The sequence below is a fragment of the Pongo abelii genome, chromosome 23 (genome assembly GCF_028885655.2).
Source record: "Pongo abelii isolate AG06213 chromosome 23, NHGRI_mPonAbe1-v2.0_pri, whole genome shotgun sequence".
Classification (NCBI taxonomy): Eukaryota; Metazoa; Chordata; class Mammalia; order Primates; family Hominidae; genus Pongo; species Pongo abelii.
The window spans coordinates 37,208,813-37,236,755 of NC_085929.1; the positions used below are offsets into that span (position 1 = coordinate 37,208,813).

General features: G+C 47.7%; 1 protein-coding gene and 1 long non-coding RNA gene across 12 annotated transcripts in view; both read left to right on the forward strand.

Annotated features, from left to right (window-relative positions):
• The window catches only part of OSBP2 (oxysterol binding protein 2), a 238,736-nt gene that overhangs the window by 98,283 nt on the left and 112,510 nt on the right, over positions 1-27,943 (forward strand).
• LOC129052624 (uncharacterized) lies at positions 47-26,831 on the forward strand. Of its 2 annotated transcripts, none has more exons than XR_008517704.2 (4): positions 47-207; positions 6,451-6,549; positions 11,127-11,264; positions 25,540-26,831. It is a non-coding gene; the product is annotated as an uncharacterized LOC129052624 (long non-coding RNA). The 2 variants fall into 2 exon arrangements; XR_008517705.2 differs by lacking the exon at positions 25,540-26,831 and adding an exon at positions 12,177-12,343.

Sequence of the window (27,943 nt, forward strand, 5' to 3'; positions counted from 1 at the left end):
TCATAACTCTATTCTGATATCACAGCCCAGCGCTTGGAATTATCCCAGGCAGCCCGGGCTCTGCCCTTAGAGCAACTAGAGCAGGCAGTTGAGTGGGCGGGCGGGGATGAGGAGGGGGTTGGGTGGCTGGTGGCCCTAGAGGCTGGCCCTAAAGAATACCTGGACAGCCTGCCATCCTATTGCTCCAAAATGAAAATCCTCTAAAAGGTAGGACTTGGAAGAATTTCCTCCTGTTCCTGTTGGCCATGATCCCACTGAGGTGGAAATAAATTCCCAGGGAGTGTGGTGTTGTTCTGGCTCTGTAAACAGCTCTCGGGAACCCTGCTGCCTGTGTGCCTGGGGATGCAAGTGGGCTTGGTGCACTTAACAGTCCTCTCTTCCCGTTTGAAGGAATGACTTCACAAAGCACAGTGTTTCTTACTTGTTGGGGGAGACGTTCCTTAGGGCTTGGAGAATGCCTGCAAATACTGATCCAGGTTCTTCAGTGGCCACTGCCTCTGCCCTCACTCCCTAAGAAGATGGATGGGAACAGGGTTATGCTCTCCTTAGGACAAAGGGAAAATATAGGTGCATTCAAGCTATTGACCCTCAGACCCCTCAGTCCCAAGGAGGAGAGAAGCCCCATCCTCCCAGCTGGCCAGACAATATAAAGAGCTCTCTTATGAACTCACTGAGTGAAAATTTGACTGGTATGGATTGAACAACACAATAAAAGAAAACTCTGAATAACTTCTCTCTTACTTTGAGGGACATGAAGTCTTCCTGGGGGAGCGTGTTAAAACTGCAAATTCCTAGGGCAGGACCACTGAGATTCAGATCCGATGGTCATATGGCACCCAGGAACCCCCATTTTATTTGTTTTAATTTAATTTAATTTTTTTTATAGAGACAGGGCCTCACCATGTTGCCCATGCTGGTCTCAAACTGCTGGGCTCAGGCAATTTTCCTGCCTCGGCCTCCCAAAGTGCTGGATTACAGGTGTGAGACACCTGGCCCTCCCCCATTTTTATTTTTTATTTTTATTTATTTATTTTTGAAATGGAGTCTTGCGCTGTTGCCCAGGCTGGAGTGCAGTGGTACGATCTCACCTCACTGCAACCTCCACCTCCCGGGTTCAGATGATTCTCCTGCTTCAGCCTCTTGAGTAGCTGGGATTACAGGCATGTGCCACCATGCCTGGCTAATTTTTGTATTTTTAGTAGAGATGGGGTTTCACCATGTTGTCCAGGCTGGTCTTGAACTCCTGACCTCAAGTGATCTGCCCACCTCCGCTTCCCAAACTGCTGGAATTACAGGCGTGAGCAACCACTCCCTACCTTCCCCCATTTTTATAATAAACATTCTACACAGGGCTCCTGCCAGCCCTCCAAGCTTCTCACTTTGAGAAGCACAGTCTGCTCTGTCAGACTCCCTGGATTGCTTATTGCTGCTAGCTCTCTTTCCCCATCTCCAAATTCCATGTTTTTCTGGGAGGGGGGTTTAATTCAGCTTTACTCCACATATTTATTTAATGTGCTGGATCCAGGAAGACAAAAGTGATGGTGTAGGGTCTTATTGTTCATCAAGTGCATTGTATCTGAGTTTTTGGCTCCTGCCTTCCAGGCCTAGGTGCAGCCCCTCTCTCTACCTAAGAAAACCACTTGTGTCTATATCAGGAGTGCTGTACCCTTTCTTCATCAGAGACTTTCTCTTCATGGTTCTCACCCGAACTGAGAAAATGGAATATGAGCGTGAATTATTGGTCATTAAAACTGATAGTGGAGCCAGGCATGGCTGTTCATGCCTGTAATCCCAGCATTTTGGGAGGCTGTAGTGGGAGGATCGCTTGAGGCCAGGAGTGGAGAGCAGCCTGGGCAACATATCAAGACCCCATCTTTCAAAAAAATAATAATAATAGCTGGGTGTGGTAGCATACACCTATAGTCCTATGTACTCGAGAGACTGAGGTGGGGGAATCACTTGAGCCCAGGAGGTCAAGGCTTCAGTGAGCTATGATCATGCCTGGGTGACAGAGCAAGACCCTTTCTCTAAAAACAAAAACAAAAAACTGGTAGTGGTGAAGGGTATGGCTCATGGAAGGGACTGGTTTCTGCTTCTCTGGTGGCCTTGGAATGAACATTGAATGGTACCTGGCAGGGCAGCCATGGCTCCTTGATCGCTCAGCAGCTCAAGGTGCAAATTCCTTCCTCACTGGCTATGAATTTAGGCTTTCCCAATAATACCACACAGCTTTTTGAACAAATAAACATATCTAGGCTAGTTCATGGGGTTTTTAGTTGCCGTCTTACCTGTGTGCTCTTGAAGTTTTGAGCCCTTTGCATTTGGCACTGTCCAGGCATTCAGGCCTGGAGCCTGTGTAGTGCCAGTGCCTCCCTCCACGCTCTTGGTCCGGTGGAAAGCAGGACGTGTCCTGGCCCTTGGGTCTTGGTCTTCGGGTTGCAGAATGGAGGGAGTGGCCTCACCTAAACCCTCCAAAAAGTAGATGGTCAGACTCTCTTCCCTTCAAACTCTTCTCTGCCCTGACTCACACCTGAGCCATTTCATCCAGTGAGACTGAGGGAGGAGCGAGGGAGTCCATGTTTCCCCTCCATGACGCCGGGACAGGAAGCTGGACTCAGTCTCTTCCACATGGCCAGGAAGGGGAGTACCTGACTGCCCATCTTGGTTTTGGGAGAGAGAAAAACCAGTGCTCAGTCTGGGAAATGAGGGTTTGGGGGATTGTGATAAAATAGAGGACAGGACTCTGCAGGTCAAGGACAGAGGTGCATCCCAAGGGCTCTCTGCAGGCAGGGCCAAGTGGCTCACTCTTTGCAGCTTTAGCAGCACCTTGGATATAGTTGCTGCTCTGTAAACGTGTTGATTGACAGAGGTGCAGGTAAAAACCTCAGAACAGTTGGGCTTAAGGATGCTACAAGAAAACTCTGGGATGGGATTTAATTTTTTTTTTTAAACTGTTGTTATCAGCCTGGCCAACACGGTGAAACCCCGTCTCTACTAAAAATACAAAAAAAAAAAAAAAAAAAAAATTAGCTGGGCGTTGTGGCACGCACCTGAAATCCCAGGCACTCTGGAGGCTGAGCCAGGAGAATTGCTTGAACCTGGGAGGCAAAGGTTTCAGTGAGCTAAGGTCACGCCACTGCACTCCAGCCTGGGCAACAGAGCGAGACTTTCTCTCTCTTTAAAAAAAAAAAAAATGTTGTTATACAAAATAAACAGAAGTGAACAGAAGACTCTCAGGAATCGTCACATACCTGTCACCCAGATGCCACAGTTACCAGCTACCAGCTCATGGCCAGTCTTGTCTCTATGCCTCCATCCTCTTCCTCTATCTCTATCATTTTGAAGCCCATTGCAGAGGTCATAGCATCCCATTTGTTAACATGTCTGGATGTATCTTTAAAAAATCAGAATTCCTTTTTTTTTTTTTAACATAACCAAAGTGCTATGATCATATCTAACAAATTAACAGTGGGTTGGAATGACGTTTATTTTGGAGCCAGTCCTCTCCCTGTCTTAGAGAGTTTGCAGGAAGTAGAAAAGGGAATGCAGAGGGCTGAGAAAGGGGCCGCACATGTGCTTCCAGCAGCCAAGCTGGGCTCTGTTCAGCTCAGAGAAACCAAAGAGAGGTTAACAGCTCTCAGTTGGGAGAGGATCTGGGCCCTTCTCAAGGAAGGAGGGCTGGGCGTTGGCAAGATGTGTCTTCTGACCCTTGGCCTCATCAGGGGCCGTGCAGGGTAAAGGGTGAGAGGCGTGGGTTGGGGAGTTGCTAGTGAGAGCACAGTCAGTTCCCAGGTATCCACATTAGGAAAAGGAAGAGCCACCAGAAAGCAGCATAGGAAAATGATGGTCTTATTCTTTAGGAGGTGTGAACAATTTGGTTTTAGATGTGACCCTATGACCCATACAGATGGCTGCGGCTTACCCCGAGAGACCTGTATAAATCAGTGCTAACTGAAAGAGGCCCAGGGTAAATGGGTCACTCCTGAGTTTCAATGCATGTGCAGAGCTCAAAGGAGATTGATGTTCAGTTCTCAGAGAAACTGAGTTGGGTTTTCACCCTGGGGGTGACAGCGTTTGTCCTGAGCCCCTCCTCATGAGACTTTAGCCTGCCACCCAAGCCCAGGAGCCAGCCCAGAAGTGGCCACCTTATTTCAGTAGAAAAGTAGGCGTTATGGAATATGCCTCTGGGGGTGGGGGTTCTTATGAAGAGGTCAGAGCATAACAAAAGTGGTTGTCTGTAGTTTAAAACATTCTTGTGGCTGGGCATGGTGGCTCATACCTATAATCCTAGCACTTTGGGAGGCCAAGGCGGGCAGATCACTTGAGGTCAGGAGTTTGATACCAGCCTGATCAACATGGCGAAACCCTGTCTCTACTAAAAATATAAAAGTTAGCTGGGCATGGTGGCATATGCCTGTAGTCCCAGCTACTCGGGAGGCTGAGGCAGGAGAATTGCTTGAACCCGGGAGGCCGAGGTTGCAGTGAGCCAAGATCGCACCATTGCACTGCAGCCTGGGGGACAAGAGTGAGAAACTCCATCTCAAAAAAACAAACAAACAACAACAACAACAAAAAAACCAAGAGCATTGTTGCCATTAAGGTAGTTTAAGCATCATTTTCCTGCCAGGGCAATTATCTTGATTGCTAATTGTTTCCTTTGTAACTAGAGGGCATAATAGCACTTTCCTTTGTAATTATCAGATTGGAGTTTATTCTTTGTTGCCGTTTAGGTGTTAACCTTCACGTGGATCTGTAGGCATGAGCACCGGACTCTGATGCAGGCAAGGCTGTCAACTCAGGATGTCACTAATTCCAGAGGTGGAGGGCCCCAGGGTCCAGACCGGATGCCTGACCTAAGCCTGAGGCTGGCAGGACTGTGACATTTCCCTGGGGTACCCCCTGCATTTCACTTTGCCAGTTTGAGCTTTGACTGGAGATGGTCATGGAAAGGTTGAGGCTGAGTATTCTGGGCTACGGAACTAGAAGGCTGGGCTCTGAGGGAGCTCCTCGGTCAGTTTGCTGAATCACAGTACCATGCCTGGTGGTATGAACAAGTATGGCTTAATAAAAGGGACACAAAATTTGGGATCCTGATGTTGCTCTTGAGTCGCTGTGTGAACTTTGGACAAGGCCGTCTCCCTCTCTAAGCTCCAATTTCTTTGCCCATCACAGGGACAAATAATGTCTGCATAAAGAGATGGTTGTGAGGGTAAATAACAACAACAATAATATTTTTTAAATTAGGCTGGGCACAGTGGCTCACACCTGTATTCCCAGCACTTTCGGAGGCTAAGAAGAGCAGATCACCTGAGGTCAGGAGTTAGAGACCAGCCTAGCCAACATGGCAAAACCCGGTCTCTACTAAAAATATAAAAATTAGCTGGGTATGGTGGCACGCACCTGTAGTCCCAGCTACTCGGGAGGCTGAGGCAGGAGAATCACTTGAACCCGGGAGGCAGAGGTTGCAGTGAGCGGAGATTGCACCACTGCATTCCAGCCTGGGAAACAGAGAGAGACTCCATCTCAAAAACAAAAAGATGTTAAATTAAATTAAATAATACAAAACAAGTCTAGGTGAGAGGGAAGCACGTGGAACAGCTTCCAAATGCCAGTCGTCATCACTACCATTCCAGGCTCTTCAGCTCAGGTCCTTACTTGACAACAGATCTGTGTGTGATGGTCTCATGCATGTGGGATATCTTCTACCGACACTGGATACACCTCCATAGACAGTGATATGGTTTGGCTGTATCTCACCCAAATCTCACCTTGACTTGTAATAATTGCCATGTGTCAATGGTGGGGCCAGGTGGAGATAATTGAATCATGGGGTGGTTTCCCCCATACTGTTCTCATGGTAGTGAATAAGTCTCACAAGATCTGATGGTTTATGAAGGGGAGTTCCCCTGCACATGCTCTCTTGCCTGCTGCCATGTACGATGTGAATTTGTTCCTCATTCACTTTCTCCCATGATTTGTTTTTTTGAGATGGAGTCTCGCTCTGTCGCCCAGGCTGGAGTGCAGTGGTACAATCTCAGCTCACTGCAACCTCCGCCTCCCAGGTTCAAGCAATTCTCATGCCTCAGCCTCCCGAGTAGCTGGGATTACAGGTGTGTGCCACCATGCCTGGCTAATTTTTGTATTTTTAGTAGAGACGGGGTTCACCATGTTGGCCAGGCTGACGAACTCCTGACCTCAAGTGATCTGCCCATCTCGGCCTCCCAAAGTGCTGGGATTACTGGCATGAGACACCGGGCTGGCTGCCTTCCACCATGATTGTGAGGCCTCCCCAGCCATGTGGAACTGTGAGTCCATTAAACCTCTTGCCTTTATAAATTACCCAGTCTCAGGTGTCTCCTTATTAGCAAGATGAGAATAGACTAATACATACAAGGATCTGTTTTACTAATTAGTTTTTTAAAAATTATTTTTTCATGGTTTTCTATCCAGGGTCAACTGGTGGCAGGGAACAAAACCCCGCTGAGACTGGCTGAAACACAAGTGGGGCCTGTGCTCAGGGTGCAGGAAGTGGAGCATCCAAGGGGAGAGGTGTGTCCACAGCTGCTCTCTCTGACACCCCCATTTCTGGTTCTCTCCTGGTGTCCCCTCTGTGTCCTTTCCCTCTGTAGCCTGGTTTCTTTGTTCCTCCATAATTTCGTTCTGTAGGTGGGCCTGGCCTGCCCTGGCTCTTGCCTGGCTTTGTGGTGGCCATCTCTGCCTCCAGCTTCAAATTCTTAGGTAAGAGCCTCTGGCATAGCTCAGAGCAGGTTCCCTGCCCTGGCCCAATCCAGCATGGTCATTGCGGCTGCTTGAGTCATCTCGGCTCATTGCAACTTGCCACCTTCCAGGTTCAAGCGATTCTCCTGCCTCAGCCTCCCAAGTCAAAGCAGGGCAATATCATGCCTGAGGGGCCACCAAAGTGTATATAGCGAGGAAGCCTTATATCCTGTCCCCGTTGCTGGGTCTTCCTGAGACTTGGTCTCTTCCAAGAAGCCTTCCATTACCACCTCTAGTCCTCTCCCTGCCATCGGCAGGAGGGCAGGCAAAAGTCGTTTGGGCTCCGTGTCCACTGAGGCTGCCCCCTCACCTGTGTCTAGCCCAGGCCAAGGAACCATGGTGGGCTCAGACCCTCCTCTGGAGGGAAGGCCAGGCTGACAGGCAGGCATGACAACCATAGATTGTGGAAGAGAAACCTTGGAAGACAAGGCAAGTTGCTGAAGGCACAGGCAGGAATCCTAGAAGCTTCCAGAGGCTCCAGAGGGGCAACCTGGGGTGCTGGGGAGGGCCTGATGAGCACAGGAAGGGCTGAGTCCAGTGGAGGCTGGCTTTTGGCAGCACAGTGGTGGTCCCTGTCCATGTATGGCACACCTGAACACAGTGGCACCAGCAGCCCAAGGCTTCCATGTGGTTCCAGAGCCTTGGGCTGGTGTGAGCTACTGTACTTCTCTGTAGGGGCCACCTGCAAGTGGGGGTGCCAGTAGGTGGGCTCCAGGCTGGCTTCCTTTGTCAGCCTAGGTTGCTTGCCTTGTTCTGTGGCCAGTGGTCTTTGGTGAAGGATATCTGTTTGCAACATGAGATCCATCCACCGCAGATGATTTGAAAACCACTGGTCCAGAGCTTCCACCTGAATCGGGATTAGCTATAGAAACTGAGGCTGAGCTTGAAGGTGGGAAGGGCTCGGGCTTGGGCTCAGGCTGTGGCAAGAGGCAGGACCTGGCTGCTTCGTGATCTCCCCTGCTGTCCGCGGCTTGGAGCCAGCTCTCCTTCCATGGAAAGGACAGAGGCTGCGCTCGTCCACAGGCCTCAATGCCTAGACACAGAGGGAACATTCTGTCCAGCCCCCAGATGTTTGGTGTGCACAGTGCCACGCCAGTAGCCTGCCTTAGTCCAGGTGACAGCAGAGAAGGGTACAGGGGCCATCAGGCAGCTGCAAGCCAGAGAATCAGGCCAGAGACAAGCCCCTGGGGCAGGCTGTGCTCTGACCTTGCAGGCTGGAGTTGGCGATTCACTGTGGCCTCAGGCACTGCCCTTTGGAGAGCCTGGGATGGATCCTGCAAGTTGGGACTCCTGTGGGTGAGCTCTGGTTTCAGTGACTGAGTGGTGGGTTTCCCTTCCCCCACAGCAGCCACCTTACATTTTTCTTCAGAAGACGGTCAGAAACACTTGACTTCTCAGAAATGAGATAACCTCTCCTGAGGAACGAGGGTTTTCATTTTAATTAGGCCCTTGAGTCTTGGTACCTTGCCTGCCGTGGAAGACCTGCAGCCACAAATGAGCCCATCTTTCTTTGTCACTGTTAAGCACCAGAAGCGGGGAGGCCAGGCTGGCCCGTGGGATGTCTTGTCATGAATGAGGCAGCTCTGTGTCATAGAGAACTCCTGTGCAGAGATGTTTTGTGAGCTCAGCCAGAAGTGTCACCTTCAGAGCCTGGCCACAGAAGCCCTCAAGTCCTACCTGTCGTAGGAGCAGCCCTGCTGGCTCTGGGCGAGCCTGGGACTGGTTAGGCCTGGCTTTGAGGCCACTCTGAGGTCTGGGTTTCCCTCTCCTCAGCTGAGTGATGTCCTCTGTGGCCTCTGCCTCTCTTGGCCTCAGCGCCTCAGCTGTTAGCTGGCCTGAGCCCCATGCACTGTGAGGTGTCACATACCACACGGGGAATGGCTGCTCTTGTTAACTGCATTTTTTTTTTTGAGATGGAGTCTCACTCTGTTGCCCAGACTGGAGTGCAGTGGTGTGGTCTTGGCTCACTGCAACCTCTGTCTCCTGGGTTCAAGCAATTCTCCTGTCTCAGCCTTCCGAGTAGCTGGGATTACAGGCCGCCTGCCACCATGACCGGCTAATTTTTGTATTTTTATTAGAGACGGGGTTTCACCATGTTGGCCAGGCTGATATCAAAATCCTGACCTTGTGATCCACCTGCCTCGGCCTCCCAAAGTGCTGGGATTACAGGCGTGAGCCACCGAGCCCAGCCTGTTAAACACATTTTTTTTGTTTGTTTGTTTTGAGATGGAGTTTCACTCTTGTTGCCCAAGCTGGAGTGCAATGGCACGATCTTGGCTCACTGCAACCTCCACCTCCTGGGTTCAAGCAATTCTCCTGCCTCAGCCTCCTGAGTAGCTGGGCTTACAGGTGTGCGCCTAGTCCCGAACTCCTGACCTCAGGTGATCCGCCTGCCTAGGCCTCCCAAAGTGCTGGGATTACAGGCATGAGCTACTGCGCCTGGCCTCTTAAACGCCTTTTTATCCAGGACACCCTCCTGACTCCCCAGCCCAGGTCGGCTTCCCACGTAGTGGAAAGAGTGCTATACGACTCCTTCATAGCACCCACCCCAGTTGCACTGATTATTCACCTGTACGGTTATTTAGTGTTTGACTTCCCTGATAATCCATAGCAACAGGAGGGTGAGGATTGTGACAACTGGCTTGCCACTGAATGCCCAGTGCCTACCACCCTGCTTGTCTCAGAATAGACTGCTCGAATTATTTGTTGGAGGAATGGGGGAGGGAAGGAGGGAGAGAGAGACTGCATGAATGAATGAGTGTGAGAAGTGAGCACTGGTGCTCTGGCCAGACACGGTGGTCACTTTGGTCCACAGGCTCTGGGTGTAGAGCCTCTGGGTCACTTGGATAAGCAGTCTCGGGGTCCTCACAGAGCCAGCTTGGAAGAGCAAGTCCTTCCAAAGGATATCGCTGAGTGTGGGAGGCCATGAGGGACTTCAAGGTGACTCCAGAGAGCTAAGCTGGAGAGGCACTCCAGCAGGGGCAGTGGAGTCCTTAGCAAGGGGCAGTCCAGTGGCAGTCACCATATTAGCCCTCCAGCTGCTGCCATTTGTGTGAAGCGCAGTGGTGGCCAGGGATGCTTGGCTGTCGTAATAACACAGGTGTCTGAGTTTGTACCTATGCAAGATCAATGCTTAATGGTCTTCCTCTGAGGACCTGTGTCATAGGTGGTCAGGACAGTCCTGACCACCAATGAGAGGTGGCTCATAAGAGAGAGAAGGCAAGGCTTGGACTCCCCAGGGGGGCTGGGCCCTTCCTTGGCTATGTAGCTGTGGTGCCTGGGCAAGCCCACCAACTCCTCCAAGCTCTAGCTGCCTTGTCTCTAAAATAAGGATAGTTCCAGCCCTAGCCTACCTGACATCCACTGCGGGGACAAATGAGTGTGTGCTGGCGAAAGGGTTGCCTAGGATCACCATTGGAGTTGTTGTCATTTATAGGGGTAGCCAACAATAAAGTTGGGCCCTTCTCAACTCCTCTGTGAGGTGATGCTCATTGTGGAGGGCATTGTCATTGGAGTAAGTGCCCAGGCCTCAAGCTAGCCAGTGGTTTGTGTTATGAATGCGCCACCACCTGGGGCCCTTCAGTCAGAATGCTAGGAGCAAAAGGTGTGTCCCTAAACATTTCTGCCTTTTAAGAAAACGCTTCAAGTTTTGTAAAAATATTTGATGGAAAAAGAAAAGCACAGACCGTGCAAATCTCCTCAAATCTACTCACCCAGCAGTAATGACAGTTAAATCTTTACTGCAAGTATTCCAGACAATCTAGATATAGAATTTTATATCAGTGGGAGAATCCCAATATTTGGTTTTATAACTGACTCATTAAACTTGACAGTATGTTGTGGCTATTCCATGTCAATGAGTATACATCTGTGGCACCACTTTTTCTAAAAAGATAGATTTTATTGTGTATACTTAGGGCATTCAATAGATAATAAAATGGTTACCAAACAATGAGTAACTATGTGAGATGATAGCATCACTTTTTATAGTATTTTATTATGGAAAAGATCTAACATTTCTATGCATGTAGATATACACGTATATGGTCCCCATTCTCATCACTTAGCTTTCAATAATGTTCAATTATGGTCAATCTTATTTCATCTCAGCCCTTCCTATTTCCCCCGTTATTACTATTTTAATATTGTGATAAATACATACGACATTGAATTTACCATTAAAGGCATTTAGTACATTCACAGCGTTACATGGCCATCACCTCTGCCTAGCTCCAGAACATTTTCATCACTCCAAAGGAAACCCTGCACCCACTAAGCAGTGACTCCCCATTTCCTCTCTCTCAGCCCATGGCAACCACTAATCTACTTTCACCGCTATTATTTTACAGCAAACCCCATCTGTGCACATTTCACCGTGTATCTCTAAAAAACAAGGAGTCTTATAAAAACATAAATTCGACCAGGCGCAGTGGCTCATGCCTGCAGTCCCAGCACTTTGGAAGGCTGAGGCAGGCGGATCACTTGAGGTAAGGAGTTCGAGACCAGCCTGGCCAACATGGTGATACCCCTTCTCTACTAAAAATACAAAAAAAAAAAAAATTAGCTGGGCGTGGTGGTGGGTGTCTGTAATCCCAGCTACTTGGGAGGCTGAGGCAAGAGAATCGCTTGAACCTGGGAGGCAGAGGTTGCAGTGAGCTGAGATCGTACCACTTCACTCCAGCTTGGGTGAAAGAGTGAGACTCTGTCTCAAAAAACAAACAAACAAAATAACTCATAAACTCAAGACCACGATCCTACCTGAAATCACAATTCTTTAATATCATTGTTCAAATACCTAATTATAAATATCATTGTTTTCAATTTTTAATTTTTGTGGGCACATATAGGTGTGTATATTTATGGGGTACATAAGATGTTTTTTGTGGGGAGGTTGGTTTTTTTTCTGAGACAGTGTCTTGCTCTGTTGCTCAGGCTGGAGTGCAGTGGCGCCATCTCTGCTCATTGCAACTTGCTGCCTCCCAGGTTCAAGTGATTCTCCTGACTCAGCCTCCCGAGTAGTGGGACTACAGGCAGGCACCACCACAGCTGGCTAATTTTTGTATTTTTAATAGAGATGGGGTTTTGCCATGTTGTCCAGGCTGGTCTTGAACTCCTGGCCTCTAGTGATCTTCCCACTTCAGCCTCCCAAAGTGTTAGGATTACAGGGGTGAGCCACTGTGCCCAGCCTCATTTTTCTTTTTCTTTTCTTTTCTTTGTTTTTCTTCTTTTCTTGAGACAGGGTCTCACTCTGTCACCCAGACTGGAGTGCGGTGATGTGTTCTCAGCTCACTGCAACCTCCACCTTCTGGGCTCAAGCAATCCTCCCACCTCAGCCTCCAAAGTAGCTGGGACCACAGGTGCATGCCACCATGCCTGGCTAATTTTTGTATTTTTAGTAGAGATGGGATTTCACCATGTTGCCCAGGCTGGTCTCCAACTCCTGAGGTCAATCGATCTGCCCGCCCCTGCCTCCCAACATGCTGGGATTATAGGCGTGAGTACTGCACCTGGCCTAATAAATATCACTGTTAATGGTGCATGATATTTCATTAAATAGATATAGCATACTTCACTGAAACATTTTTGAAAATGTTTGCCAGTTCATTCAGTTGCATTCTGGTTGTTGGCAATATTTCTCTATTATCAACAGAAGGCACTGGAACAAGCATTTCTGTGCTCACTTTTTTTTTTCCTTTTCTTTTTTTGGAACTGGTGTGGTTATTTCCTAAGGGTAAATTCTTAGAAAAGGGATGGCTGGGTCAAGTGCATGCTTCACATTTTGATACTGCTGCTGAGTTATCTTCCATCAATGTTGTTCCAGTTTACACTCCCCTTGGCAGAAAATGCATGGCTTAGTTAAGGGAAGATACTTCCTGGAAATATTCACATTAATCCTTTCCCATAGCTCAAGTAAAGGTACCACTACTGCCTAAGACCATGGGAATGCACCTCTTGCATCAGCATGACCTGGATGTGAGACCTGGAGTCAAAGGAGATCATTTTGGAGCTTTAAGATCTGACTGCCCCACTGGATTTCAGGCATGCCTAGGGCCTGTGGCCTCTTTGTTTTGGCCAATTTCTCCCATTTGGAATGGCTGTATTTACCCAATGCCTGCACTCCCATTGTATCTAGGAAGTAACTAACTTGCTTTGGATTTTACAGGCTCATAAGCAGAAGGGACTTGCCTTGTCTCAGATGAGACTTTGGACTGTGGACTTTTGAGTTAATGCTGAAATGAATTAAGACTTTGGGGGAGTGTTGGGAAGGGATGATTGGTTTTAAAATTTGAGGACATGAGATTTGGGAGGGGCCAGGGATTGGATGATATGGTTTGGCTGTGTCCCCACTCAAATCTCATCTTGAATTCCCACGTGTTGTGGGAGGGACCCGGTGGGAGGTGGTTGAATCATGGGGACGGGTCTTTCCTGTTCTGTTCTCGTGATAGTGAATAAGTCTTACAAGATCCAATGGTTTTTAAAAAGGGGTGTTTCCCTGCACAAGTTATCTTCTCTTATCTGCTGCCATGTGAGATGTGCCTTTTACCTTCCACCATGATTGTGAGATCTCCTCAGCCATGTGGGGCAGTAAGTCTATTGAACCTCTTTCTTTTGTAAGTCTCCCAGTCTTGGATATGTCTTTATCAGCAGTGTGAAAACGGACTAATACAACTACTCTTCCATCTGTAAAGAAATGCCGGGTTACACTGGGCTGAGGGTCTCCCAGATGCAATAGCAGCTCAAGGCCATTGCTTGATAACCAGATGCTGGAGAAAAATGCCATAGTGCCCACAGTGACAGCCCATGCAGCCCTTCTGCTAAGGGAGGGCCGGGAGCAGTCAGAGAGAGTGATGGCAGCAGCTGGGGAGAGCAGGCAGACAGAAAGCCCTATTAGTGAAGCTGGGCTGGTTCACACACGTGCTCATCAGTCTGGAAGCCCAGGAAGCCGGTGGGAGGAAATCGATGCTCTGTCTTTTGGAGGAGAGGGAGGAAGAAGGAATTGGTGAAGAAAATGATCCTCCACTATTCACTTCAACTTGATTTTCTATGCTATTAAAAATGTTATAGTGACATTAAAGGAGTTTATTTATTTGTTTGTTTATTTATTTATTTATTTATTTGAGACAGAGTTTCACTCTGTCACCCAGACTGGAGTGCGGTGGTGCAATCTCGGTTCACTTCAACTCCGCCTCCCGGGTTCAAGAGATTCTTGTGCCTCAACCTCTCAAGTAGCTGGGACTATAGGCATGCACCAGCACGCCCGGCTAATTTTTGCTTTTTTTTTTTTTTTTTTTTTTTAGTAGAGATGGGGTTTCACCATGTTGGCCAGGCCATGGTGAAATAAAAACAATGCCATGATCCTAGCCATTGCTGTTTCTTCGGGACCTGCTCATACTGCCTGTGTGCATGTGCACACACACACACACGCGCGCACACACACACACACACGTACACACGCACACGCACACACATGCACACACGCACGCGCGCACACACACACACGCACCCCACTGACAGCGCTGCGACCACCACTGTGTTCTCCTTTCCCTGGGCATTCCAGCATCAGCATGCTGGCTGCTCTTCAGTTTTTGTTGTCACTTTCTGCTTTTGCTTCTGCTCTGTGGAGAGCCTGGCCCCAGTTTTCTTATCCTGCTGTCCAGTGGTTGGACACTTGGGCAGCCTGCGGTTACGGCCTGTTATAACACCCACTGCCATGTCCATGCTTGGAGCTCCCTTTCATTGTTAACACTTCCCTAGGGAAAATTCTATTGGGTAGTGGATGTCAATGGTATTGTGGCTCTTGATTTCCCCTGTCCTCTAGCCCAGTTGTTTTAAAAAACAGAAGTGAGTGCCTCCCCAGGAAGGCACAAGATATCCACTACAGTACGAGACGAAAACATTAGAAGTTCTATTCAAACTGATTTATGGCCGGGCACAGTGGCTCACCCCTGTAATCCCAGCACTTTGGGAGGCTGAGGTGGGTGGGTCACTTGAGGTCAGGAGTTCAAGAGCAGCCTGATCAACAAGGTAAAACCCCATCTCTACTAAAAATACAAAAATTAGCCAGACATGTTGGCAGGCACCTGTAATCCCAGCTACTTGGGAGGCTGAGGCAAGAGAATCGCTTGAACCTGGGAGGCAGAGGTTGCAGTGAGCCGAGATTGCCCCACTGCACTCCAGCCTTGGCAACAGAATGAGACTCCGTCTCAAAAAAAAAAAAAAAGTACTGATTTAATTTTATCTTCTAAAGTTTTTTGGTATATACATATAGATAGATAGATAGATAGATAGATAGATAGATAGATAGATACAGAATTTCGCTTTTTTGCCCAGGCTGGAGTGAAGTGGCCTGATCTCGGCTCCCTGCAACCTCTGCCCGCTGGGTTCAAGTGATTCTCCTGCCTCAGCCTCCCGAGTAGCTGGGATTACGGGCACCCACAACCACACCCGGCTAATTTTTTAAAAATTTTTTTATTTTTATTTTTTTTTATTTTTAGTAGAGACAGGGTTTTGCCATGTTGGCCAGGCTGGTCTTGCACTCCTGACCTCAGGTGATCTGCCTGCCTTGGCCTCCCAAAGTGCTGGGATTACAGGCGTCAGCCACCATGCCTGGCCTTAAAATTTTAGTTTTTGTATATGTTGTATAATATACATAAAGTGTAAGTCAAGTAGTACAACATATGTATAATCTATAAACCATTATTCATATACTGAGGGTTCATGTTTTTTGGATGGGGACATTTGCAAATGCCTCCAGAAGGTGGTCCTGAGCGGTATGGTCACCTAGCACATTCCTGCCTCAGCCACTTGGCCTCCCTTCCCTTCCTGGGTACAGTTGCAGCTGCAGGAGCTGGACAAAGTAACCCCAAGTGACAAGAACCCACATCTTGTCCTTCACTGAGAAAGCGCCAGAGAAAAAAGTACCTTTTTTTGAAAGTATCCTCAGTTCCTTTCCAGAATGAAGAAGAAATAGAGCTGAGGGGACAAAGGAGGGGTCCAGCCTCATGCTCGAGGTCTGGGGACCCAGAGAACCCTCGGCCCCTTTGGTGGCTGGGTGGTCTTCCCCGCGGTGAAGGCTGGTCCTTGCTGCCCACCCTGGCCCACCTGGGTAGCCCCTGCCCTCTGCGCCTCTCTCCCCACAGCTTGTCTTCCCTCCTCAGGCTCTCTCTTGCCCTTTGGTGTTCCTTTCCTCATTGTTTTTCCTTTTAGATGTGCATTTCATGTGTGCCAGACAGATTCTCATTCTGTATGAAGCAAAAACCTTTCATCTATTTGTAGTCAATTCAAAGCCAAATCAAGATGCCAGAACTGAAGGATCATTCAGGCTGAGTGTTCAGTCCTTGAGGGGCCCACAGCCCTGGGCGAGCAGAAAGGCACTGTTATTCAGCATTATTTGAAAACCACAAGTTGCCTGGTACCATTTCTTGCACCCCAGTGCTAATGCTTCTGTTGCAAATATGCCACAGTGATCCATTTCCTCTCAGAATGTGGCACAGTGAAGATCCAGTAGCATGTCCTGTGAAAAATTTCATCCAGCAGTGCCACAGCTGCTGAGGAGTCAACCTCATCTGTGAGTTTTCCTCAGCCCCTGCTATGTATAAAGAACCCGACACGCATGACACGGAGTAAATGTCACAGCTCTGTGACTCTGGCATTTTCCACATTGTTGTAATGCACCCAGGCTACTAAGACTTCACTGAACTGTTTTTTGTTTGTTTGTTTTTTGTTTTTCTTGAGATGGAGTCTCACTCTGTTGCTGAGGCTGGAGTACAGTGGAGCGATCTCAGCCCACTGCAACCTCCGCCTCCCAGGTTCAAGCAATTCTTATGCCACAGCCTCCCGAGTAGCTGGGATTACGGGCGCCCGCCACCACACCCGGCTAATTTTTGTATTTTTAGTAGAGACAGTGTTTTGCCATGCTGGCCAGGCTGGTCTCGAACTCCTGACCTCAGGTGATCTGCCCATCTTGGCCTCCCAAAGTGTTGGGATTACAGGAGTGAGCCACCCCGCCTGGCCTACAACTAAACTGTTTAAATTGAACTCCTTTGGCATTTGTGGATCTAAGGTCTGGTGTTTCAAACAACTCAAAAGTAAAAACCTCCAGTGGGCTGACCAGGGAGCTGGGCTTTCGCAGGAGGTGGGAGGCCTGACCACAGAAGGTTCTGTGCCTCATGTACAATTTTTGTTTTAATATTTTAAATGTTTTTTTTTTTTTTTCTTGAGATGGAGTTTCGCTCTTGTCACTCAGGCTGGAGTGCAGTGGCGTGATCTCGGCTCACTGCAACCTCCACCTCCCGAGTTCAAGCAATTCTCCTGTCTCAGCCTCCCAAGTAGCTGGGATTACAGGCACCCGCCACCATGCCTGGCTAATTTTTTTTTTTTTTTTTTTTTTTTTAAGTAGCGATGGGGTTATACCATATTGCCCAGGCTGGTCCTGAACTCCTGACCTCAGGTGATCCACCCACCTCGGCCTCCCAAAGTGCTGGGATTACAGGCATGAGCCACCACACCTGGCCAATGTTTTTGTTTTTTACATCCACCCATACACATAAGAAGGGAGTATGGAAGTCATGCTTCTCTCAAAAAGCAGCAGCCCTGCTCCCCCCGCCTTCCTCTCTTTCCATCCTGCTCCCCAGGGCAGCCATTCCTGACTTTAGTTAATGCCCTGGTTCATGCCACACACTGAGTCATTTGTCCTGTGGCTCAGGCCCCAGCCTGAGGTGTGTGTGTTTGTGGAGAGACACAGGAACACCAGCTTGAGAGGGTGATGTGTGATCACAAATGGAATCCTATCTGATATACCTCTGCCTCCTGCAAAGATCCAGGGGATGTGAATGGTGGCCCTGAGTGGACTCAAGTGGGCTGACTAGGGAGCCGCGTCTGTCCAGTAGGGGAAGGTGGGGACTGGTGGCAGAGTGAGCCAAGAGAACACTGGGTTTCTAGCAGGAGACAGGAGGTCTGACCACAGGAAGGTTCTGGGCCTCCAGTCTCAACAGGCTTGCAGTGATTGTCCCAGCTGGAGGATGTGGGAAATGTAGAGTTTCCTGATGGACAACCACTCTTTTTGTTTTCAATCCATGTCTTAAAAACCAAAATTAGAGACTTGGCGCAGTGGCTCATGCCCGTAACCCCAGCACTTTGGGAGGCCGAGGTGGATGGATCACATGAGGCCATGAGTTCGAGACCAGCCTGGCCAACATGGTGAAACCCCATCTCTATAAAAATACAACAATTAACCAGGCGTGGTGGTGGGCACCTGTATTCCCAGCTATTCAAGAAGCTGAGGCAGGAGAATCTCTTGAACCCAGGAGGTGGAGGTTGCAGTGAGCTGAGATCACACCACTGCACTCCAGCCAGGGCGACAGAGTGAGACTCTGTCTCAAAACCAAAAAATCATAACTGGCAAGCAGTAAACTGCCTATAGTGTACAGTCAGATAAGTTTTGACGTTTATGCACCCATGAAACCATCACGACAATCAAGATAATGTACACATTCATCACTCCAGATTCTCTTCATGCCCTTTTGTATTCCTCCTCAGCCCCTTCCACCTCCTGCAGACAACCACTAATCTACTTTCTGGTGTGATCGTTTGCATTTTCTAGGATTTCTTTTTTTTTAATTCACCATGTTGGCCAGGCTGGTCTCGAATTCCTGACCTCAGGTGATCTGCCTCGGCCTTCTAAAGTGCCAGGATTACAGGCGTGAGCCACTGTGCCCAGCTGCATTTTCTAGGATTTCATACAAATGGGATTGTACTGCAAGTAGTCTAGTTGGCTTTTGTCACCCAGTGTAACTGTTTTGAAATCAGTCTGTGTTGTTACCCGCGTCACTAGTGTGTTGCTTTTTATTGCTGAGTAGTGTTCCATTGTGTGGACGCACCACAGTGTGTTTATCTGTTGCCTGTGGATGGACATTTGAGGTGTTTCCAGGTTCAGCCATAACAGAGCTGCTGTGAACATTTGCATACAAGTCTTTCTGTGGACATACATGTTTTTTTATCTTGGGTAAATATTTAGGAATAGAATGGCTGACTCATAGGGTACATATATGTTTAACTTTTTAGGAAATTGCCACATCGTCTTGGAAAGGGATTACACCATTTTACATTCCCATAAACGGTGTGACAGTGTCCCAGGCTGGGGGACAGAATCAGCCGTCCCAGGACAACCCGAGGAAATGTCAAACACAGGTTCTCCTGATGAGCAATACTTATTTTGCCTTTTCAAAAATGATTGTATGTTTTCTCAGGCATGACAGTGTCTGATACGTCCTTTCTGCTTCAAAGAGTAGGGAACCTGTGGCTTTTTTTTTTTTCTGGAGAAAAGGCAAATTATTGTGTATACAGGGAGAATCACAGGGCAATTGCCCAGGAACCCGTGTGCATATGGTCCTATTCATTGGTATCTGGGGGAATTTAGTGAAGGCAGCTCACTGCAGACACAGGATCTTGCCTCTCAAGGTTCTGCCTGTTTTCATTCCCTGAAGACATAAAATACCACATCTCAGAGGCAGGGAGTCTTATTCAGAGAGCTTTTTTTAATTTTTTTTTTATTTTTTGAGACGGAGTCTTGCTCTTTTGCCCAGGCTGGAGTGCAGTAGTGCGATTGCAGCTCACTGCAACCTCCAAACCTTCACCTCCTGGGTTCAAGCTATTCTCCTGCCTCAGTCCCAAGTAGCTGGGACTACAGGTGTGTGCCACCATGGCCGGCTAATTTTTGTATTTTTAGTAGAGACAGGGTTTCACCATGTTGACCACGCTGGTCTCGAACTCCTGATCTCAAGTGATCCACCCACCTTGGCCTCCCAAAGTGCTGGTATTACTGACGTGAGCCACTACGCCAGGCCAGAGAGCATATTTTGTCTAAACGTAAATTAATAACTGCAATACCGATAATACTATTGCTTCCCAAATCTGCCTGGTCATGTAAAAGCTTTGCTGTTGGGAATGCTTGCATAACAATGCAACTTATGGCAATTTCTTAGAAATAGAAAAACCGTGACACCTCAATGCAAATGTGCCTTTTCTCAACCTGGTGCTCTTGCTCGCAACATTGCCCCTTGACCCTAGAAGCTTCCTAGGGCAATGCCTAGTTAGGTAAACCAGCTGGTGCTGAAGAGGAGAGCTTGGGTCTGGGAAATGCCCATTGTAATCACTTGGGACCGTGTTACTTGAAAGTGGCCTTCAGCGTGTATCTGCAGAATGATTGTTTCCTTCCAGGAAGAGGCTTCAGAAGCAGGGATGGCATCTTTAGGACTGACATAGGTTTCTACGGTCATGTCCTGAGTAGGTAGTTTCATAGAGCCCTCTGTTTTTTAAAATACTGCAGATACAAATCCTAGATTTTCATTCTTAGCACTAGAATGGCATCTCCAGAAACAGATTTATGTATTTGTAGGAATTCACTTAGTGATAAAAGTACCATTCAAATCACTTGGAAAATAAGGAACCGTTCAACAAGTGTGATTTATTTATTTATTTATTTATTTATTTTATTTATTTATTATTTTGAGACAGGGTCTCTCTCTGTCACCCAAGTTGGAGTGCAGTGGCATGATCACAGCTCACTGTAGCCTTGACCTCCTAGGCCCAAGTGATCCTCTCACCCCAACCTCCTGAGTAGCTGGGACTACAGGCACATGCCACCATGCCTGGCTAATTAAAAAAAAAAATTTCTTTTTAAGACGAGGTCACACTGTGTTGCCCAGGCTGGTCTCAAAGTCCTGGGCTCAAGTGATCCCACTACCTTGGCCTCCCAAAGTCCTGAGATTACAGGCGTGAGCCACCGTGCCCAGCTGACAAGTATGCTTTTAATTGCATCCTTCTGGAATTTGTTTTTCTGCAAGTTGTGAGAAAGGCATCTAATTTTTATGTTTTCCAAAAGTGTATCTGATTTTCTCAATAGCATTTACTCTGATTTGGAATACTCGTCTTCATTGATATTTTATCGATTCCTGTGCCTGTTTAATTACTATAGCTTTATAATATAATTTGACAGCTGGTAGAATAAATCCTCCTCATTTTTTTTTTGAGATGTGTCTTGCTCTGTCGCCCAGGCTGGAGTGCAGTGGTGCGATCTCAGCTTACTGCAACCTCCACCTCCCAGGTTCAAGCAATTCTCCTGCCTCAGCCTCCTGAGCAGCTGGGATTACAGGCGTGCACCACCAACGCCTGGCTAATTTTTTTTATTTTTAGTAGAAATGAGGTTTCACCATGTAGGCCAGGCTGGTCTTGAACTCCTGACCTCAGGTTATCCGCCCACCTTGGCCTCCCAAAGTGCTGGGATTACAGGTGTGAGCTACCGCACCCAGCCTCCTTTATTGTTCTTTAATTTTTAAAATGTACTGGAGTTTTCTCTTCCATGTAAATGTTAGAATCAGCTTAAGCTGTATTAAAAATACCTCACTGGGATTTTGTTTGGCATTACATTTTAATTGTAGATTTAAATTTTCCTCTGTAACCAATGTAATGTGTGGGCCCTGTTTTGGAGCACAGAGTACCTCGCACACATTAATGCTTAATCTTTCTGGCCGGGCACAGTGGCTTATGCCTGTAATCCCAGCACTTTGGGAGGCCAAGGCAGGTGGATCACCGGAGGTTGGGAGTTTGAGACCAGCCTGGCCAACATGGTGAAACTCCATCTCTACTAAAAAAAAAAAAAAAAAAAAAAATTAGCTGGACATGGTGGCTGGTGCTTGTAATCCCAGCTACTCAGGAAGCTGAGGAAAGAGAATCACTTGAATCCAGGAGGTGGAGGTTGCAGTGAGCCAAGATCGCGCCATTGCACTCCAGTGTGGGTGACAGAATGAGACTTTGTCTCAAAAAAAAAAAAAAAAAAAAAAGCTTAATCTTTCTGATTTAGAAAATTTGCTTTCTTGCTGAATTTTATAGAGGTTAGTGATATGATTTCGCTCTGTATCCCCACCAAATCTCATCTCAAATTGTAATCCCCACATATCGAGGGAGGGACCTAGTTGGAGGTGACTGGATCATGGGGGCAGATTTCCCCCCTGCTGTTCCAGTGATAGTGAATGAGTCCTCATGAGATCTGGTTGTTTGATAAGTGTCTGGCACTTCCCCATGCTCCTGCTCTCTCTCTCCTGCTGCCTTGTGAAGAAGGTGCTTCTTTCTCCTTTGCATTCCACCATGATTGTAAGTTTCCTGAGGCCTCCTCAGCCATGCAGAACTGTGAGTCAATTAAACCTCTTTTCTTTATAAATTACCCAGTCTCAGGTAGTATCTTTATAGCAATATGAGAATGGACTAATACAGTTTGTGTGTGTGTGTGTGTGTGTGTGTGTGTGTGTACAGAAGTTTTGCTCTGTTACCCAGGCTGGAGTGCAATGGCACAATCTCGGCTCACTGCAACCTCCACCTTCCAGGTTCAAGCAATTCTCCTGTCTCAACCTCAAGTAGCTGGGATTACAGGCGTGTGCCACCACGCCCAGCTAATTTTTTGTATTTTCAGTAGAGATGGAGTTTCACTATGTTGGCCAGGCTGGTCTCGAACCCCTGACCTCAAGTGATCCACCCGCCTCAGCCTCCCAAAGTGCTGGGATTTCAGGTGTGAACCATTGCACCTGGCCTCAGTTAGTATATTTTAAGTAAGTTAATATTTACAATAAATATTGACTGTACATCTCTCTGTGCCAGACAGCACTAGGAGGTGAGGAGTCATGGAAAACAAAAATCAATGACACCTGCGAGAGACCCCACTGCCTGCTGCGGGGAGACAGACAAACCAATACAAAATCATGATGCAATGGCCCAATGCTTCACCATGGTGAAAGGCACACAAGGAGAGGCACCTAGCCCAGTTTCGAGGGTCGGGGAAGGCTGCCTAGAGGAGGTGATATGTAAGCTGAGATCTAAAGGGTGAGGAGGAATCCACTTGTTGAAGATAGGAGGAGTACAATTTGAAAATGAGGCCCAGAGGTTGGGGAGATCCTGGCTGTTCAGAGAGCTAAAGACACCTCATTGGTGGCAGGAGCAGAGGGCGGGGATGGGGTGGGGTGGGGATGCCTCAAGATGAGGCTGGAGAGACTAGCATCAGGAAAGTTGTTTTGTTTTGTTTTGTTTTGTTTTGTTTTGTTTTGTACAGTCTTGCTCTGTTGCCCAGGCTGGAGTGCAATGGTGCAATCTCGGCTCACTGCAACCTCTGCCTCCCAGATTCAAGCGATTCTCCTGCCTCAGCCTCCCGAGTATGTGAGACTACAGGCACGTGCCACCACACCTGGCTAATTTTTTGTATTTTTAGTAGAGGCAGGGTTTCACTGTGTTAGCCAGGATGGTCTCGATCTCCTGACCTCGTGATCCGCATGTCTCGGCCTCCCAAAGTGCCGGGATTACAGGCGTGAGCGATCGTGCCCGGTCAGGAAAGGTCTTACCATTCAGATTCTACACCTGTGTTAGTCCGTTCTCACGCTGCTAATAAAGACATACCCAAGACTAAGTAATTTATAAAGGAAAGGGGTTTAATAGACTCACACTTCAGTATGGCTGGGGAGGCCACCGGAAACTTACAGTCATGGCGGAAGGGGAAGGAAACATGTTCTTCTTAACATGGCAGCAGGAAGGAGACGAATGAAAGCTAAGAGATGGGAGAAGCCCATTATAAAACCGTCAGATCTCGTGATAACTTACTATCATGAGAATAGAATGGGTGGGGGCCGGATGCGGTGGCTCACGACTATAATCTCAGCACTTTGGGAGGCCGAGGCGGGTGGATCATTTGGGGTCAGGAATTCGAGACCAGCATGGCCAACATGGTGAAACCCCATCTCAACTAAAAATACAAAAATTAGGCGGGCATGGTGGTGCATGCCTGTAATCCCAGCGAATCGGGAGGCTGAGGCATGAGAATCACTTGAACCCGGGAGGTGGAGGTTTCGGTGAGCTGAGATCGTGCCACTGCACTCCAGCCTGGGTAACAGAAGGAGACTCTGTCTAAAAAGAAAAAAGAAAAAAAAGAATAGCATGGGGGAACTGCCCCCATGATTCAATTATCTTCCACAGGGTCCCTCCCACCATGGGGATTATGGGATTACAATTGAAGATGAGATTTGGGTGGGGACAGAAAGCCAAACCATATCACCACTGGCTCTCGAGTATCAAAAGAACCTTGGAAGGGTGTTAGCTGGAGCATGGTACCCTTGGAGCAAGGCAGGACAGTGGCCAAGGGGCCTGTGGGTCTTAGTGACAGATGGTAGTGTCAGAGGGTCTTGACAGTGGGAAAGGACAGAAGCATGGAGATTGAGAGCGCTTCAGTAGGCAGAGCCAAGCTCCATGTGTGGGCCTAACTGAACAGGACTGGGGTCTCAATCATGTCATTTACCAGCCATGTAACCTGGAACAAATAACCTCCCCCATCTTCAGTTCCTTCATTTGAAAACTAGGGCTGTTGTGAGGGTGTGTGAAGTGTCAGCACCATACCTGGCCCATATGGGCTCAGTACAAGTGACAGTGATGGTGATGGTGGCGACAGTTTGATCAGCTGCAAAGTGTCTTCTCCTGCTGAGTAGGAAGAGGAAGAGGACGGGAGTGCTACCATCTCCTTTTATATACAGTTTCCCCAGTGCCATGTTAATCATTCTGCAGTTGCTGCCAAAGCACTGGACACAGAATCCTACCCAGTTCCCATGGAAGATTTTCCTCCAAGGAGAATCCAGCAGTAGAGAGAGGCCAGCCGTTTGCAACATGGGGAGCTTTCACTCAGAGCCCTCAGTCAAACAGCCAGAATGAGCTCTGGGGCAGCTGACAGGCCAGCCAAGGCCTCTCATATGATTTAATCTGACAGATACAAAAAGGAGTATAAAATGATTTTGCTGTGGCCCAGACATGCAGAGCTCCCACAATTACATGTGTCCTTTCATGAAAAATTAGATTATCACTGTAGCTCCAGCATAATGAGTCTCTAATGCCAAGAACTGTGTTAATTAATAAGTTGTACATGTTGACTTTTAAGTCAGGGCATTTTGGAGGGTGAACAATTTTATTTATTTATTTGTTTGTTTGTTTATTTTTGAGATGGAGTCTTGCTCTGTCACCCAGGCTGGAGTGCAGTGGCGCCATCTCAGCTCACTGCAACCTCTGCCTCCTAGGTTCAAGCGATTCTCCTGCCTCAGCCTCCCGAGTAGCTAGGATTACAGGCACCCCCCACCACACCTGGCTAATTTTTGTGTTTTTAGTAGAGTTGAGGTTTCGCCATGTTGGCCAGACTAGTCTCGAACTCCTGACCTCAGGTGATCCGCCCATCTCAGCCTCCCAAAGTGCTGGGATTACAGGCATGAGCCACCACACCTGGCCGAACAATTTGTTTTTAATAGCTTTGGACAAATCTACATGTGATGATATGAAAGGGCAAAAAAATTACTTGGCATTAGCCCATTTGTAGTATGCCTGGAGAGTTGGTTGGCCATCTGGGAGACCATGTCTCTGCAGGAACAGAAGAATAGGAAATGCTTGCTCCTGGTGCTGAGTGGTGGAAGTTTTGTTGCACCCTCTTAGAAGAACTTCACTGCTCAATGGCTCTCGGAGGCTTCACTGTTATCTCTGAGATGCAGCCTAGAGGTTGTAGGAGAGAGGATCTGGGAAGAAGTCCAACCTTGACAAAAGAGAGGGGGCCTGAATCTGGCAAGCAAGTGGGGGCCACATTCTCTGGGCATTCAGAAGCCAGGATTTCATGGGCCATGAAATCTGCTGTCTTTTAGAAGTGGGCTCCAGTCTGCTTTCTCTCCACAAGTTCAAATTTTCCACCATTTCCAGGAGCCTGCAGCTAACACAAGTGAATGAGTGGTGTCCTCGGCATTGACCCCATCAACTCAGATACTTGTAAAAGAGAAGTTAACTTACAGAGCATATAAAAATCAGAAAAAGACAGAAAGAGCCTGTGGACAGCCCAGTACAGCTGTGTATGGATCACCCATTGGAACAAGCATTTGTTTAGGCTTCCAAGGCTGTTGGAGGACCTTACGAGGGAAGAAAATGGTTTAGCTGGAGATGGTTTGGGTGCAGACTTTCCAGAAGGCAGCACCAGTGACCAGAAGGTGGACAGACTTCAGTTCCAGCCCCAAGAGCACAGGCAGGGAGAGATGCTCTCTAAGAGGGTCTGCCCTTGAGATTGTTTCTCTGTAACAGCTTTGCGTCTTCCACCAGTAAAAACTTTTTTCCCATTTTAGATCAAAGTTTAATTTTATTTTGTGCCATGCTCTTTGAGGGTAAGAGGAATGTGAATCTCAGTGAAAACGTGTTGTTTCTTGTGTACCCCTCTATACATGTGACAATGGCTATCATCTGAAAGAAGCGATGTGCAAGGGGAGAGGGTGACCCCATCTCTATGCTACAAGGTGACTGGGCTGCAGAAGGAGGACGCAGCCCCTTGGGTCAGCAGATGGGTTTTGTTGGAGTGGCCCGTTGGGTGTGGGTCCCTTGGGCTGGAGGTGATGTGGATGACACACAGGGCTTATTCTTTGTGCCCTCTCAAGCTTCACCCTTGGCCCTGGCCTGCAGGGATTCCCGGGTTCAGGAAAGACTTTGAATCTGCAGCCACATGAAAATACATGGCACTGCTGTCGACCCACTTTTTAGGGAGAGAGAGAGAGAGAGGGGAAAGCATAGAAAAGATTTGACAGCTTGAAACTACATCAGCCAATTTGTAGAGGTTTTGGCCACTCTTCTAGTTTCCATACACATGATCCGTGATGGATTTGGAGGGGCACGGGAAAGAGGACAAAGCCAGAGGCTCCTCATTAGTCTTGGGAATTCAAGGAGACTTCAGTTTGGTAGCTGCATTTGGAGAGATTGTGTGTGTGCGCACACACATGTGGTTGCTCCAAGGCAGTTTCTACTGCTGCTTGCTCATGTGTCTATAGCTTCCAGGCAGTTTTTCAGCAAGACTGTAAGCCAGATGCAAAAGCAAACCTGAAGAGATATGTCAAACTGCATTAAAAAAGAAAAGAGGGAGCATACTTTATAGGTTAAAGGAAATTTTTTTGAGACGTGGTAATTTACTGAGAATTCACTGACAAATGTGGTTAAGGGTCATTTCAGGACCAATAAGCTTTTGGATGAACAATTTAAAAATCTGTTAAGGGATATTTCTTCCCTTATCTCTATGTTTGCTTCATCGAATCACGTGGTTGCCCTGAAGGAGAAATAGGATTCATTTGTTGGTTTTTAAATTCCACTGCTTGGAAGGACTTGGACAGTCAAGGCCAATGTGATCCCTGTTTCAAACTTCTCTTTTTCTTTTTCTTTTCTTTTTTTTTTTCTGAGACAGAGTTTCTCTCTTGTTTTGTCACCCAGGCTGGAGTGCAGTGGTGCGATCTCGGCTCACTGCAACTTCCGCCTCCCGGGTTCAAGTGATTCTCCTGCCTCAGTCTCCCAAGTAGCTGAGTGCCCGCCACCGTGCCCGGCTAATTTTGTATTTTTAGTAGAGACGGGGTTTCACCATGTTGGCCATGGTCTTGAACTCCTGACCTCATGTGATCCACCCGCTTAGGCCTCCCACAGTGTTGGGATTACAGGCATGAGCCACCATGCCCAGCCAACACTTCTCTTTTTCAAGCCGCAGGAGCTTATATATTGGGGGATTCTTCTTCTTTTTTTTTTTTTTTTTTGACAGAGTCTGGCTCTGTCATCCAGGCTGGAGTGCAGTGGTGTGATCTTGGCTCACTGCAACCTCCACCTCCCAGGTTCAAGCGATTCTTGTGCCTCAGCTTCCCGAGTAGCTGGGATTACAGGCATGTGCCACCAAACCTGGCTAATTTTTGTATTTTTAATAGAGACATGGTTTCACCATGTTGGCCAGGCTGGTCTCAAACTCCTGACCTGAAGTGATCCACCCGCCTCGGCCCCCCAAAGTGCTGGGATTACAGGCGAGAGCTACCATGCCTGGCTTATATTGGGGAATTCTAAATAAAATCAGTCCTGTCTCTTTAATGTATCCATGCCACAGTTTTGTGAAATACATTGTCAATCTTAATTCTGCTTTGCAGATAGAGAAAAATGAATTGTTGAATGGAAGAGTGTCGTAGCTAGGAAGAGCTGCAAGACAGGAAGGTCATCATCATCTCTCAGGGCTAGACCCAGGCCAGTGGGGATTTCAGGAGCCTTTATAATAGATGGTTTGATTAAGAACCCTCTTATTCTGCCCCCACATCAGTGGGTA